The sequence below is a fragment of the Neoarius graeffei genome, chromosome 19 (genome assembly GCF_027579695.1).
Source record: "Neoarius graeffei isolate fNeoGra1 chromosome 19, fNeoGra1.pri, whole genome shotgun sequence".
Lineage (NCBI taxonomy): Eukaryota > Metazoa > Chordata > Actinopteri > Siluriformes > Ariidae > Neoarius > Neoarius graeffei.
Genome location: NC_083587.1, coordinates 36,487,232 through 36,502,850, shown reverse-complemented (window position 1 = coordinate 36,502,850; position 15,619 = coordinate 36,487,232). Strand labels below are relative to the sequence as shown.

At 41.7% G+C, this 15,619-nt stretch overlaps 1 protein-coding gene across 2 annotated transcripts in view; it reads left to right on the top strand.

The window, feature by feature from the left end:
* prkag2a (protein kinase, AMP-activated, gamma 2 non-catalytic subunit a) overlaps positions 1 to 15,619 on the top strand; it is a 281,713-nt gene that overhangs the window by 144,638 nt on the left and 121,456 nt on the right. The gene's annotated exons all lie outside the window — the stretch shown is intronic.

The window sequence follows — 15,619 nt, the reverse complement described above, 5'->3', positions numbered from 1 at the left end:
AGGACAAGTTAAAGAACAGGTTTCAGGTAATTTTTTTGACATGCACTACTGTTCAAAAGTTTGGGGTCACTTTGAAATGTCCTTATTTCTGAAAGAAAAGCACTGTTCTTTTCAATGAAGATCACTTTAAACTAATCAGAAATCCACTCTATACATTGCTAATGTGGTAAATGACTATTCTAGCTGCAAATGTCTGGTTTTTGGTGCAATATCTCCATAGGTGTATAGAGGCCCATTTCCAGCAACTCTCACTCCAGTGTTCTAACGGTACAATGTGTTTGCTCATTGCCTCAGAAGGCTAATGGATGATTAGAAAACCCTTGTACAATCATGTTAGCACAGCTGAAAACAGTTGAGCTCTTTAGAGAAGCTATAAAACTGACCTTCCTTTGAGCAGATTGAGTTTCTGGAGCATCACATTTGTGGGGTCGATTAAATGCTCAAAATGGCCAGAAAAATGTCTTGACTATGTCTTGGTGGTAAATAAGTGTGACTTTTCATGGAAAACACAAAATTGTCTGGGTGACCCCAAACTTTTGAACGGTAGTGTGTGTGTGTGGTAGTTTTGTGTAATCTGCTATAAGATGGGAGAAACAAATGAAGTGATTCTCAGAGAGGACTTTTTTTTTTTTTTAGTGGTGAATCCACTACTTCCATAGTGCTTTTAAATATAAGGCTGTAAGCTTTGTGTTAGTTGTCTCTAATATTTATGTCCCAATATCTTGTCCACATTTTAGGATGAAAATAATTATTTTAGATATGTTATTTTATATTGAAAAATTAGCCGTCTCGGAGAGGACTTTTTTTTTTTTGACACAATTACATACTAATTTGATCAAAATAGTCTGAAAACTTACTGGCATTCAACATTAAAACTTAACTAATGTTTCCAGTGATATGGAACCAAATATTTGTTTTATGGTATAAAGAATGATTTAAGTGCATCCCTTTTGGAGCTACCTGTGGTCAAAAAAGCACTTTTTTTCTAAATGACACGAGTAATTTTGCTAAATATGACACACATTGCCATACATTCACCAAAAATAACGTTATCACCATTTTTTTTTTTTTTTTTTGGCATGGTAAATAGAGCTATCACAGGGCTACAATAAACAACCAAGTTTATTTAGTCAAGCCTTTTGATACTGAAGATAAGTGTTAAATGTGATTTTTAGTTTGTGTACCCTGATTGTAAAACAACCCACAACTTTATCACTTTTGACTCCATCACTGCCAGTTTAAGGATCCCAGGCCAATGCAGTGCTGCTGCTTGTTGTTGCCCTCCCCAAAAAAAGTATGTAAAAGCCTTGTCAAATTACTGGTTAAACAAATACTTGAGTCATACACCTACACACACTCATGATCCAACTTAACCAGCAGTGCATACAGTCAAGGACTTGTTCTGAGTGTGTTTGTTCATTCAAATCTCCTCCTGGGGTTGTTTTTGAGCAAACATGCAGTATTCCTTGAGCATAATGGATTTTATATATACACTTCCAAGGGTGGGGATGTCTGCATGGAACTCCTGTTGTTGTTATTTAACAGGATCTTCTGGTTTTGTGCACTCTGCTGCCCCTTTAGTGCACTACTTTTTTTTTTTTCCTCTCTAAGTGATCTGGTTACAGGAAGGTGATCAGCTAGTGGAAAGAGAAGATCTGAAATCAAAAGCCAAACTTTTTTTTTTTTCTTCTCCTTCTCGAACAGTGTCCTAATGCCATGTCCTGTGTCCAAAGTCACTCGCTCACTACTCCTTACTCACGATCTCATCTCATTATCTGTAGCCGCTTTATCCTGTTCTACAGGGTCGCAGGCAAGCTGGAGCCTATCCCAGCTGACTACGGGCGAAAGGCGGGGTACACCCTGGACAAGTCGCCAGGTCATCACAGGGCTGACACTTTTTTGCCGCTTTTCCACTACCAACGCGGCTGAGTTGGGCTGAGCCGTGCCGTGCTGAGTTGGGCTGAGTCGAGCTGAGTGGGGCTGTTGGAGTTGCATTTCGACTACAACCGCGCTGAACCGTGCTGGCTGGAAGTGGGTGGACACATTGGGTGGAGTTAGCGAAAGTGGGTGGACGTCACATGATGTCATTAGGCGGCGCAAACAGTGACATCAGTGATCTTTTAAGCGGTAGTCTCACGACCCGGATAGTAAACAATAAACATGGAGTCGTTAGTGTTGCTGGTCTTGGTGCTGTGGCTTGTTGTCACCGACAACGCCAACAGATACTGGCAAGAGCGTATAGATGAGGCGAGGCGCATAAGGCTTCAGAAATTTTCGTAATTCTTCTTCCGGGTTTACGGTGTTTACAGATCCCAGCGTGCTCGCGGGGCGTGTGTGGGCATGTGAGGACACTCCTCCCCACCAATCAGTGCACAGGGGAGTGTCTGCTCACGCCCCTAGCCCCACTCAGCTCGGTTTGGCTCGCTTCAGCCCCACTCCAAAACCGTGCGAGTTTTGGGTGCTAAGCGGGGCTGAAGCGAGCTGAGTCGTGCTGCTCTAAGGTAGTCGAAACGCGAGCCGTGTCGGGCTGAAGTGAACTGAAGTGAGGTGGAAAAGGGCCAATAGACACAGACAACCATTCACATTCACACCTACGGTCAATTTAGAGTCACCAGTTATCCTAACCTGCATGTCTTTGGACTGTGGGGGAAACCGGAGCACCCGGAGGAAACCCACGGGGAGAATATGCAAACTCCGCACAGAAAGGCCCTCGCCGGCCACGGGGCTCGAACCCGGACCTTCTTGCTGTGAGGCGACAGCGCTAACCACGACACCACCGTGCCGCCCACTTGAGCTCATTGGTAAAATATAAAACTTTTTCAGGTGTTACTCCGTTATGATGCTGTTTACGTTTTCATCATGTGCCAGATCAGTCAGCTGGTGGCTTTTCAAAATGATAAATACAAATTATACTCGGCGTATTTCCTACATTAATAAATCCAAAGTGCTTGGTGTCTGCTGCATCTTTCAGTTCTTTCAAATCAAGGCTGAATTTTTTTTTCTTCTTTGCTGCTGCCTTTTATTCAGTCAAATTTGAGGCTCTGCACTTTTAACTTTTATTCTTAGTTTATTTCTCTTACTATTGTCTTAATTGTACTTGAATGTCTGTTTATAACATGTTGATTTTCCTCTGTCCATTCAACCCCCCCCCCCCCAGCATGACTGCAGTGCATGATGGTGTATATATTGCTTGGTTAGTGAGCATCGGTTGTACAGTACTTTTCACAGTGCATCGTGGGATACTTTGAGTGCACTATATAGGGTATAATAATTCTCTCTATACATTCGGACAGCGCTACAAAATGGTGAACTCGCTATGTAGTCCACTATAGAGCTCTTGCAGTCACGTGACCGGAAAGTACACAACCGCCATCGTGTCGGTCAAAAACACCGCTGAATACTGCTGCACTCGTGTACAGAATGGATCAATTTCAACCGACGGACTACACGGCTCATTTTTCTAATGAACAGATAACTAGATATATGTCTAAAATAAACGATCTACAGATTTGTGACCCTTATGGCTTTCCGGACGGAGTTTTCACGACCGGATTTTGAACTGCCAGCGGAATACCCGGACATGTATAATTACCTCATTAACTTTCCCTCGCTGTTCAGTGGTGAAGCACTGCGTGCTTATAAATCTCTGGACAGTTATCTTTACAGAAATTCAGGATTTGTCAGCGACTCAGATGTGGCATCTTGTAAGCAAGAAAATGATCCTCACTGGATGGGTAAGTCACTTAAGTATTGAGTATAGCACTGACCAGCCGATTATAGAATAAGGTAATTCCAAATCGTCCGTCTTGTTTACATGGATCTGGCGTTGGAGGCTTGGCAGTGGAGGTTTGAGTAGCTGTTTTCTGAGCTTAGTCAACAGGCCGGCTCTGCCTGTAGCCTCGCTTTTGCTTCGGCTCCCGGCGCGGCCTCCTTCCCTTTGCTTCCGATAACAATCCACGGAGACCCCGCTGGTCTCGCAATCTGGTCTCGTCCGGAATTTTTTTTTTTTTTTTTCTCGTCCGGAATGTTGTGCATGCGATGGAAATCGCTACAAACCGTCATTTTCTGCTGGAAACCAATGTCCAGTAAGTCCATACGGTTGTAGTGGATATTGAAGTCCGGTACAGACGAACAACACGCAAAAATACACACAAAAAACATAAAAACCGTGCACAGGTAGGGAGAGCTTGTAGCCGCAGCCGTTGTAGTAGAATTGTATATAGTAGGGTTTTCCAGAAGAAAAGGTAGAAGTAGAACCAGAAGTAGAAGGCGGAATATGGCGTTTGACCGACACGATGGCGTCTGTCACAATCTGGATCGGCTGTGACGTCACATGCAAGATCTCTATAGATTAGTGAGTGATTTTGGGCACAGGGATGGTTGTCTGGATGCTATGCTTCATGGAAGCGCTGTAGTCTGTGATCTGGGAGTTTAAAAATATATATATTTTTTTAGGTTTATAAATAATGTAAACATTTTAATATAAAGCTGTTCTATGGGTAGAAAATGGGGGGGGTGACGACTCTAGCTTTGACTAGTACAAATACAAGTATAAACTTGAAATGTGCTGAAGTGTTTTTTAAATCATTAATATCTGTGCGTGAGGTGGATTTTATTTTTGTATAATTTGCTTAAACATTGGAACAGTGGTGATGGTGACTTTTTTTTTTTTTTCTCTCACAAGGCTGTTAAAAGCCCTGGTGCTTCAGTAAGAAGGCCCCCCCCCCAGTTATTTTGGTGATTTTTATAAAACCTATTTATTTACCGGTATTTCAGTTCTCGACAGCACATGCCAAAGGTAAGGGTCAAGACTTCTAGAAGCCTGTAACGAAACCCAGCAGTAAACAGAGCATTAGGTTTTCTAGCCACTCTTTATACTGCAGTAGTACCATGTGACAGATGACAAAAAGGTGTCTTAAACTTTCCAACGTCCATTTGTTTCCAGATGTGTACACTGTACACAGTAACATTTAACTTGTGGTTTGTGGGAAAGATGATATCCATCTCTATTTATTACTAAACCCACCTGGGAGTTTTGATCTTTCTGCGGTTCAACAAGCCTCCTTTATCCCGCTGCCTGAAAACTGCTTCCTTTTCGGAGGATTCAGTAATCTATATACAATACATTAAGTTATTTCACAAAATTGAGTCGTATATGAGGTGTGTAGCACTGAGTTGGCTATAAGCCATGTACAATGAGTGTGATTGGAATAAGGCCAAGAAAAAAGTTTCCTATTACATCTTGAAGAAAATAGGGTAGGTAGGTCTTTTTATTTTATTTTTTTTATATCACATAAAATACCGGGTAGGTAGTTTTTTTTTTTTTTTTTTTTTTTTTTTTTTTTAAATAAATTTTAGGTGCGGCATTATTTGTCACCTTTGTTGCCTCTACTTTTGCATCCTCGTGTACTTTTAGTATTTTTGTTTTGATAGCTAACATTTTTTGAAACTCCGGCTTCCGTTTACATTCAAATGTCAGTGCCCGCAAGCCAAAATTGCTGAGCAGGCTTTCCAACGTGACTTCCATCGTGATATCGATACCGCCGTTAGCCTGGGCGCTGTGTGTATACTGTTTGCATGACTCGTCCAGCGGAGGATGATAATGTTCGTAGAGTTCTTTTACAGTTGAAAACTTTTATAAAATGAGCTTATTGTCTTACAATCTTCCGTGTGGTCACAACCGATCACGGTAATCGAGAACACTTCGTTGGCCGCCATGATGCCTAGCGTTGTGTACAACACAAGCCGGAGTTTCCCGGAAAGAGGTCATGACGTCAGATTGAGGCCGTGAGAAATCAATGAGTGTTTCTTGTCCGATATATGCGTTTTAGAATTAGTCACTTGTCAGATCGACAATATTATGCAAATCGTAATGCAGATATATATATATTTTTTTTCAAAATTTATTGTTGGTCGGCGAAAATACTTTTTTTTTAAACATCTAACAAAAAAGTCTAGGGTCGGGGCATTTTTTTAAACGGTCGGTCGGGTAACCGGAAACAAACAATTATTTTTTTCTTGGCCTAACTGTTATTTTATTCACGGTCACTGGATTTTGAAAAACGGAGCATTTCTGAAAATGCTGGGTCAGCAACTATTTTAGGGTGTATTCAGACCAGGATAGTTCGATAGTTCACTTGCTTTGGTCCGAGCCAAATGTTTTTTTTTTTTTTCCCCATTTTGGTACGGTTCGCTTTCACACTGTACATTTTAGTAAGCGGACCAAAATCTGTCAACAAAGCCACGCGCCCTGAGGTCGTTCAGCTATTGGTCAGAGACGACACGCGCACAAAGCGTTAAGTTCAAAAGTAGTCATGGAGGCTTTCCGTGCTGTTCTTCTTTTTAATGTCATCAAAGCTATGTTTTTTCCAGTTTTTACTGTTTTCACAATTGTGCGATTACTATGCTGTTGTACAAGTAATTTATCAACGACGACGACAAAGGGCAAGGCGACTACGGAGGATAGCGCTGATGAGCGCACAGCATGTTGTGACAGTTCTGGCTCTTCACGCAAGACGGAGGAGGTATGTGTCAGGATATTCGCCTTATCCATCGTAATAGATGAATTTCTTTTTTGCGTCGCTAGTACCGCCACTTTTTGAAAGAATGTTCCTGATTTTAATGTAGGTCTGACGGAGTTTCTTCACTTTTAGCCGACATTGTTCTGGGGAGCGCGTGAACCCCTTCTCCTTCATTTTCTCACTGAATACAGCAAATACGTCGGCATTTGTGTGTTCTCTCCAAAAGCTCAGATATGTGGACATCTGCCCATATATCCACAAGGGTACGCGTTTCTTCCTCGGCCCACGTTTGCCCCCTACTCATTTTTGGTACTCTGTAGTCTAGCCTACCACTGGTCTGAATGACTGAACGACTGTTGTAAGGTTCCCTTGACAACCGAAACAGTGTTTGCGCTTTGCGGTGGAGTGTCAAGACTCTGTTTCCCATAATGCTCGACAAACGACGGAAGCTCCCGAGGTACAAAAAAGCAAAACTGTCAGATTAGGTCCGGTCTGCTTTCACATCCCCAAAAGGTCCGCACCAGGGTTCCTTTGGTCCGGACCGAGTCCGACCTTGCAGCTCGGTCTCGGTCCGCTTGTTTGGTCCGGACCAGAGTTCGGTGGTTTGTATTCAGACCAACTCAAAAGGTCTGGACCAAGGGAAATTTGGTTCGTTTGGTCTGGACCAAACAACGTAGGTGTGAATACGCCCTTAAAGGCTTTAGTAGGCGGACTTCTTAAAAACCTATCAATGGTTGCGCAAATTGACTTTAGTGGGGGGTTGATTTGTAGAAAGTCCCATCTTGCTGTTGGGCTGAGCTATAGAATGGCTTTAGACATTTATTTCTTCCTTGGATATTTCAGTTATGTAATTTTCAAACTACTTTAAGCTTTTGAACCAGTCTAGAAATTCAACAAACTTTTAATGCTTAAAGATGAAGAATGTAGACAAACGGGTGAAATGACAGTAGCAATTTGAAAAATGCGCTAACAATTTTTGAAAAATGTTTTTACCAGCGTTGTTGAGTCACTAAACCTCAAGTCCTGTCTCAAGTCCCCAGTGTTCAAGACCAGGTTAAGTCTAGGTCATTAAAGAAAATTGAGTCCAACACTCCAACCGCACCATGTGACGGTGGCTGTTTCAGCAGCATTAACGTTAGTTTGTTCTTGAACATGATGTATGAACAGGTGAATGTGCATTCTCTTTGTCAGGGAGTCTGAGGTATTCTGTCAGAGATGGTTGGGAGACGGATGTAAGCGCAAAAGGTGTGTTTATTAATACAAGTGAAGACAGGTAAACAATCCAGAACGGCAGGCAAAATTGTAAAACGGTGAAACAGGCTATCGTAGACTCGACAGACTCAAAGATGAGAGACAGGAAATCAAGAACCCAAATAAGGCTTGGTAATGTCAGCAACGCAACTACTTACTTCGCAAAGTAAGTGTGTTTTCACAGTTTTTATATAGGTGCACTGATTGTGCCTTAATCATGTGCAGGTGCGAGTTGTTTACGGCGTGCCTGCGCTGTCCAGAGTGGGCCCGAGAGTCTATCTGATGCACGTGCCGAGGCGTGCAGGTGTGACACTCTTGCACGAAATCGGTGCAAAAACTTAGTGTAGATGTAAATATCTTATGCCAAATTATTATGGCTTGTTACAAAAAAAATTAAAGAAATCAGTCTTTATCTCCAATTTATGAGCCTGAATGCCGCTAATGCACGAGTCCAAGTCTGAGTCATCAGTGCTCAAGTCCAAGTCAAGTCATGAGCCCTTAAAATTAGGGCGCAGTTCTGATTTGAGTACTGCAAGCCTGGTTCTTACCATCAAATACTTTTTATTCCATGTTTAGTCAGGAAAGTGTTCCGGATTTTCCTGGAATTCCGGATTTTTAGATTTTCATGAAAATTCCTCCGGGTTTTTTTTTTCTGCTAATGACGAAATACCCGGAAATCCGGATATTTGACAACTCTTGAAAATGTCCGGTTTTCCGAATGGAGAAATTTATTTTTCGGATTTTTTGCATTCCTAGACGTGGCGTAATACTTCGCATCGTCCTTGCATGGACGCAGTCCTTAAATAGCCCAAACATGGTTCACTGATTAAAGACAGGTGTTCTTTGTTAACGGCGCGCGTGCCGGAACTCGTTAGGTGCACGAGCTAAGGCGCGCAAGACTGACACCATTCTGCGCAACACAATCGCACTAGAAAGCGTGTTCAAGCTGCCAGTGTAGCTGCAGTCTTTTTTTTTTTTTAGTTGCGAATTACAAGTATTTCCTCGTGTTAATAATTCACCATGTCAAAACAAGCAAAACTTTCCTCCTTCTTTCGACGTGAAGAGAGATAAGCAATTTTATTATGAGTGATTCCACGCTTATGGGTACTGAAATGGGGACATGAACTTATTTTTAAAAATTCACCTAAAACCATTTCTTTTTTTACCATCAAGTCACAAAACATGTAATCTTTAATGAATGATATGTTAAAAGATAACTTTAATTTTCTGAGATGTAATAAAAACATATTTATATGCCAAAGTCAAGCCTATGAGTTCCAAAATGATGTCTGTTACATTACTTCTGTTACGATTGTCCATCTCGCGTCTGTTACAAATTAATTACAATCTAGCTATATACCATGTTAATCTTATTGAAAGAATGTGTATGTTTATTCTACTACACATGTTTATTAATTATATTTGCTAAAACATCACCTTCCTATGTTTCAAAAAGTAATTCTACATTGTTAAAATTGAGAATATATATGTCCACTACACTTCTGTTACGTTCTGACTTTGGCATATAAATGTTTTTATTACATCTCAGAAAATTCAAGTTATCTTTTAACATATCATTCATTAAAGATGACATGTTTTGTGACCTGATGGTAAAAAAAGAAATGGTTTTAGGTGAATTTTTAAAAATAAGTTCATGTCCCCATTTCAGTACCCATAAGCGTGGAATCACTCATATTTTTTTTTTTCTATCAAAGTTGCATTTTGTGGCTTCGAAGCTAAGTTTTAGTGCCGTTTCTAGAACACATCAAGAAAACGTGGAAGAAACAGCAATAATGGAAGAGCCGGTTTCTAAGCTGCCTAAAACTAGCAATGGTAATTTATTTTTTGTTACATAATGTACTCAGGCTGCCAGTCAGTGTGTGACACACACACACCCTACGCCCCTGATTTACATGAGAGATTTGGTATTCATTGGTGTGTTTAAATTTACAGACAAAATGAACTAATGTAAACAATTGGCTTCAACTCGCATAAATCTGAATTGGAAATGTTTAATTCACTTTAGCTTCTGCAAACGCACAACTCTACTAAAAGATTGATAAACGAGGCTCAGTGTCCCCAACATTGAAACCTGAAAGCTTTAGAAACTCTACAGACCTTTACTTTAACAGTGCTGTTTTGGGATTTTGCTGAGTTTACCTTCAACTTTTTTTTTTTTTCCAAAGTAATGAACTGTGTTGCAGGAAAATCACCACGTTTTCTAAATGCACTCCTGAAAATTACTCATTAACTCGGGGAATTAAACTTTATATTTTTGCAGGGTTTCCCATACATAGACCATTGTGTGGCGCAGCGCCACACAATGGATTCCTAGCGCCACACAATCAGACTCGCGATTTTGAAAAAAAAAAAAATTCCGTTGTGTATCGTTCTGTTCATTCATAGTGCTCTTTCTTCTCGTTCGCGCGCACGCACACAGAGACAGACGGAGAGGCGTGCTAATTAAAAATAACCAGGGATGAGAATTTTCTGCCGATCGGTGGATTTCCGACTTTTTCAGACACAAATGATCGTTTTTGAGATTGATGTAAACCCATTGAGAAATTCTCGGGGGGGGGTATGGTTAAAGATCTGTGGTCACCTTATAACGCAGACATCCCAAGTGTCCCGGAAGTTCCCGGAGTCTCCCGCATATTGATAGCGGCTCCCTGATGCCCGCAAATTGGAGAATATCTCCCGGAATCTAGAGCACGCGCGTGCACATGAAACATTAATGTCTGCATCGCGAATATGACGGAGTGCGTGAGGGAGCGCGCGAGAGAGCGCATGCTAGACAAAGAGCATCCTGATTGGTTTACTCAGCAAAATAAGCCAATCAGCTTTCAGTGTGGGCGGGCTTCTCTTTTCTCGAGGACCGAAGCTTTCAGTTGAGTCAGTGCAGCCTACAGGATTGGCATGGCAGAGAGAGAGAGCGCGCGCCCCAGAAAAACAAAATACAAAACCCACTTCAGCTCAGATTACACAAAAGAATCTCCCTGTCTAATAAGGGTCAACAATAATGAGTTTCGCGCGATGTACTGTTTGCAGCAGTGGTTTCAGCATTGCCCATGGTGGCTTAAAGGGGTACAAAATATAATATATATGGTTGCTGATGTGACAAAGTAACGTATTCTTAAGTATTCTATCAAACTCATGTACTAGAAAACAACGAAATATCTTGGTAATTGTAAATATAATACTTTATATGCTAAAACCGCACAAGAGTCGCCATTTTTAAAAGACCGTGACGTCAGCGCTACCCACTGCACTAGCAGAACTCTCCGAAATAGAGATAAGCGTGTAATCATGGTGTCGGGCGCATCAAGTGAAAGCGACAGCTCTGTCGAATCATACGAAGAGATCCCGCAAGGCACACTGCAAGCAGGCTATGGCTTAGAAGGGTACCAGTTTGAACCTAGGAGAGGTACTCTCGACTCCGGTGATGAAATGAGAGAAGAAAGCTTGGATGACGGCAAGGATGAGACTGATGCTGACCATGGGCATGGCGAGCGTGGGGCAGAGCGTCTGCATGCAGGTGACACGGCGTGGTGCTCGTGCGGAAAATGTAACGTGGAGTTGCTCACGAGTCCAGCAGAATTTATTTGCTACAATGAGATAGGCGCCACCCGTGGACTTGCGAAATCGTCGCAAGAGGCAGAAACAAGTATTTCACACGTGCTATTCCCAACCTCAATGAGCCAACACAACTGGGCACATGCATACATCATGAGTGTTACGCAGAGAAAATGAACGTGCATTCTGATTGGATAAAATTAATATCATGGCGGGCTGTTCAAACTGCGGAAATAGTTTGCTCGAGCTACTTTCAAAACACTAACTTTCCAACCTTAGAACAAAAAACTTTTGTAAGTCTTGAATAAGGTTCGTTAATGTGTGTTTTATTGTTATATTTACTCTATATATTGCCCTCTGTTCCCCTTTAATTATACCCATGATAGTCTAAATATGATGGCGCAAGTGTCTTACCAGGTGATCCAACTAGTGAGAGAGCGAGCACTTCAGTTCTGCAAGCACTGCATAAAGCACCACTTCCTTTTCACTTGTTTTTCTCGAAAGTTAAGGTACCAGTGTTCATTTTAATGACTCCATGTTGCTGATGCTGTGTTTTATACTCCGGTTGGCTGCCATCATCTTGGTGTTCTCTAGAGACCCATCGACCCGTCTTGGCGGCCAGTATTAGCAGTCAATGGGTAATTTTCTGCAACGACAAACTTCAAAATTCCCATTAGAGAAAATGTTATGCTGAAACAGCAAAAATGAGCAATGTTAGTTCCACCGGCAGATCAAAATAAATGCCAGTGGACGAGTCGGGACCCCAAACGACACAATAAATCTACATCCGACATCTGTGTTTCTCTGATGCAATGTTTGTTCTCCCTTATTTCTGAAGCAGGACGTGATTTGCTGCTCAGAACTGATGGTGCGCTCCCATTGGCCAGCGCACAGCAACCAACCATATGCTTTGTTTCATGCTACAGCCAGGTTCAGCTGTAACAAAAGAATAAAGGTTGGCATCTGTACGTTGGACTGCCTCGTTTGTCAAAGCTACGCCAAAATAGCTATTTGAGGAAGCTGCACAACTTTTCCTTCCATCTCATCTGCGGCGTGTGTGAAATCTGCTTACGCATGCTCAAGATGTACATGTAAAAGTTAGCTTCTGTGGTTGGGACAGCCATTACCAATTAACCACTCCATGCTAATCGGGACGGAGTATTGCAAAACTAAGCACAAAGGCTACATGTGCTATAAAATAAATGATTTTCTTCATGATTTGACATTCCTTTTTTCAGAAATTCACTACTGAAAACGGCTCATTTTAGGAGCTTCTCCAAACTGCTTTTTCATGCCAAGATTGCACGAGAGGGCCCCAAATTTGCTTTAATATTTCAAATTCTTCTCGGAGAACACCCAGCAGTTCTTTGCTCGGCCATCAGACATACTTCTCTCAAATTTCTGGATAATACTAGGCCATCATGCTGTTGAATATAATCTCTTGAACATGAAAGAATACAGCATCTTAAAACCTAGAACGCTGCTTAAGGAGGTCATTGCTAACAGCGGACTGCAGGAACCAAACGGAGCTAGTTAAAATGTTCCATGAGGCCCCAGATTGTGTAATACCAAGTAGGTTACTCATTTTGGTATCTGTTTTGATGACTCAGTCTGAAGCAAAACGGTATTGGTGCCTCAGTACTTGGGCGTTTGGAGTGGAAAGCATCAAAAAGCATAAATGGTTGACTCAAAATGGAAGAAATTTTGAGGGGAGGGGGAACAGGCCTGTGGCAGCTTTTCCGTGACCATGTGAATCCATGGCTTGATGCCATGGCTCGTTTCCTGTTGAAAACGAGACCGTGTGTAGGCCTGCACTAATGATGAGCAGCTCAAAGTTCATCCATTATCTGTAGCTGCTTATCCTGTACAGGGTCGCAGGCAAGCTGACTACGGGCGAGAGGCAGGGTACACCCTGGACAAGTTGCCAGATCATCGCAGGGCAATTCTGTCAAGTTTGGCAATACTTTTAATCTTCATGAGAACCAGGTTTTGTAAACATGTTTAATGGGCAATCTCCTGACGCTTAAGCATTCTCTAGTAGAGCTCAACTAGTGACAAGGCAACTGCTGAAGTGTCTGTTTTGGCACGAAGGCTGGATTGGTATCGGTTGTCCACACTAATACGTTTTTAGTAGGGCTGTCAAACAATTAAAAAAATTAATCGCGATTAATCTCAGAATTTCATATAGTTAATCGTGATTAATCGCATTTTTTTTTTAAATCTATGTAAATGAATAAGGCTTTTAAAGTGAAATGTTACAATTAAAATGGTGAACACATTTTATGCTAAAAGTACTTGTTTAAAAACTGCTGGAACAAGAGAAAATGGTAAGCGAGTTTATTCACTCGCATACTAGGCAGTACTGCACATACAAAACACAAAATTGGATTTTGTGATGGATTAGGGAGCTGTACAAGGGTGCAGATAGCACAGGGGATGGGGGGGACATGTCTTCCCCCCCCCCCCCCCCCCCAAGATTTATAGTGACCCCCATCTGTCCCCCCCACCCACCGTCCCTACGTAAGGCGCCACACATACAGTGGTGCTTGAAAGTTTGTGAACCCTTTAGAATTTTCTATATTTCTGCATAAATATGACCTAAAACATCAGATTTTCACACAAGGCCTAAAAGTAGATAAACAGAACCCAGTTAAACAAATGAGACAAAAATATTATACTTGGTCATTTATTTATTGAGGAAAATGATCCGATATTACATATCTGAGAGTGGCAAAAGTATGTGAACCTTTGCTTTCAGTATCTGGTGTGACCCCCTTGTGCAGCAATAACTGCAACTAAACGTTTGCGGTAACTGTTGATCAGTCCTGCACACCGGCTTGGAGGAATTTTAGCCCGTTCCTCCATACAGAACAGCTTCAACTCTGGGATGTTGGTGGGTTTCCTCATATGAACTGATCGCTTCAGGTCCTTCCACAACATTTCCATTGGATTAAGGTCAGGACTTTGACTTGGCTATTCCAAAACATTAACTTTATTCTTCTTTAACCATTCTTTGGTAGAATGACTTGTGTGCTTAGGGTCGTTGTCTTGCTGCATGACCCACCTTCTCTTGAGATTCAGTTCATGGACAGATGTCCTGACATTTTCCTTTAGAATTCGCTGGTATAATTCAGAATTAATTGTTCCATCAATGATGGCAAGCCGTCCTGGCCCAGATGCAGCAAAACGGGCCCAAACCATGATATTACCACCACCATGTTTCACAGATGGGATAAGGTTCTTATGCTGGAATGCAGTGTTTTCCTTTCTCCAAACATAACGCTTCTCATTTAAACCAAAAGTTCTATTTTGGTCTCCTCCGTCCACAAAACATTTTTCCAATAGCCTTCTGGCTTGTCCACGTGCTCTTTAGCAAACTGCAGATGAGCAGCAATGTTCTCTTTGGAGAGCAGTGGCTTTCTCCTTGCAGCCCTGCCATGCACACCATTGTTGTTCAGTGTTTTCCTGGTGGTGGATTCATGAACATGAACATTAGTCAATGTGAGAGAGGCCTTCAGTTGCTTAGAAGTTACCCCGGGGTCCTTTGTGACCTCGCCGACTATTACATGCCTTACTCTCGGAGTGATCTTTGTTGGTCAACCACTCCTGGGGAGGGGAACAATGGACTTGAATTTCCTCCATTTGTACACAATCTGTTTGTGGATTGGTGGAGTCCAAACTCTTTATAGATGGTTTTGTAACCTTTTCCAGCCTGATGAGCATCAACAATGCTTTTTCTGAGGTCCTCAGAAATCTCCTTTGTTCGTGCCATGATACACTTCCACAAACATGTGTTGTGAAGATCAGACTTTGATAGATCCCTGTTCTTTAAATAAAACAGGGTGCCCACTCACACCTGATTGTCATCCCATTGATTGAAAACACCTGACTCTAATTTCACCTTCAAATTAACTGCTAATCCTAGAGGTTCACATACTTTTGCCACTCACAGATATGTAATATTGGATCATTTTCCTCAATAAATAAATGACCAAGTATAATATTTTTGTCTCATTTGTTTAACTGGGTTCTGTTTATCTACTTTTAGGACTTGTGTGACAATCTGATGATGTTTTAGGTCATATTTATGCAGAAATGTAGAAAATTCTAAAGGGTTCACAAACTTTCAAGCACCACTCTAGGTAGAAAAAGTGAGGATTAATGTTCCGTTAGTTAGGCAAACTTACACTGCAGCACAAAGTTGAAATGGCAGCAGCAGCCTTGTCAGTGATCAATCCACATTTTCCCCTTCTTGAATCGGTGTAGGCTGGAGC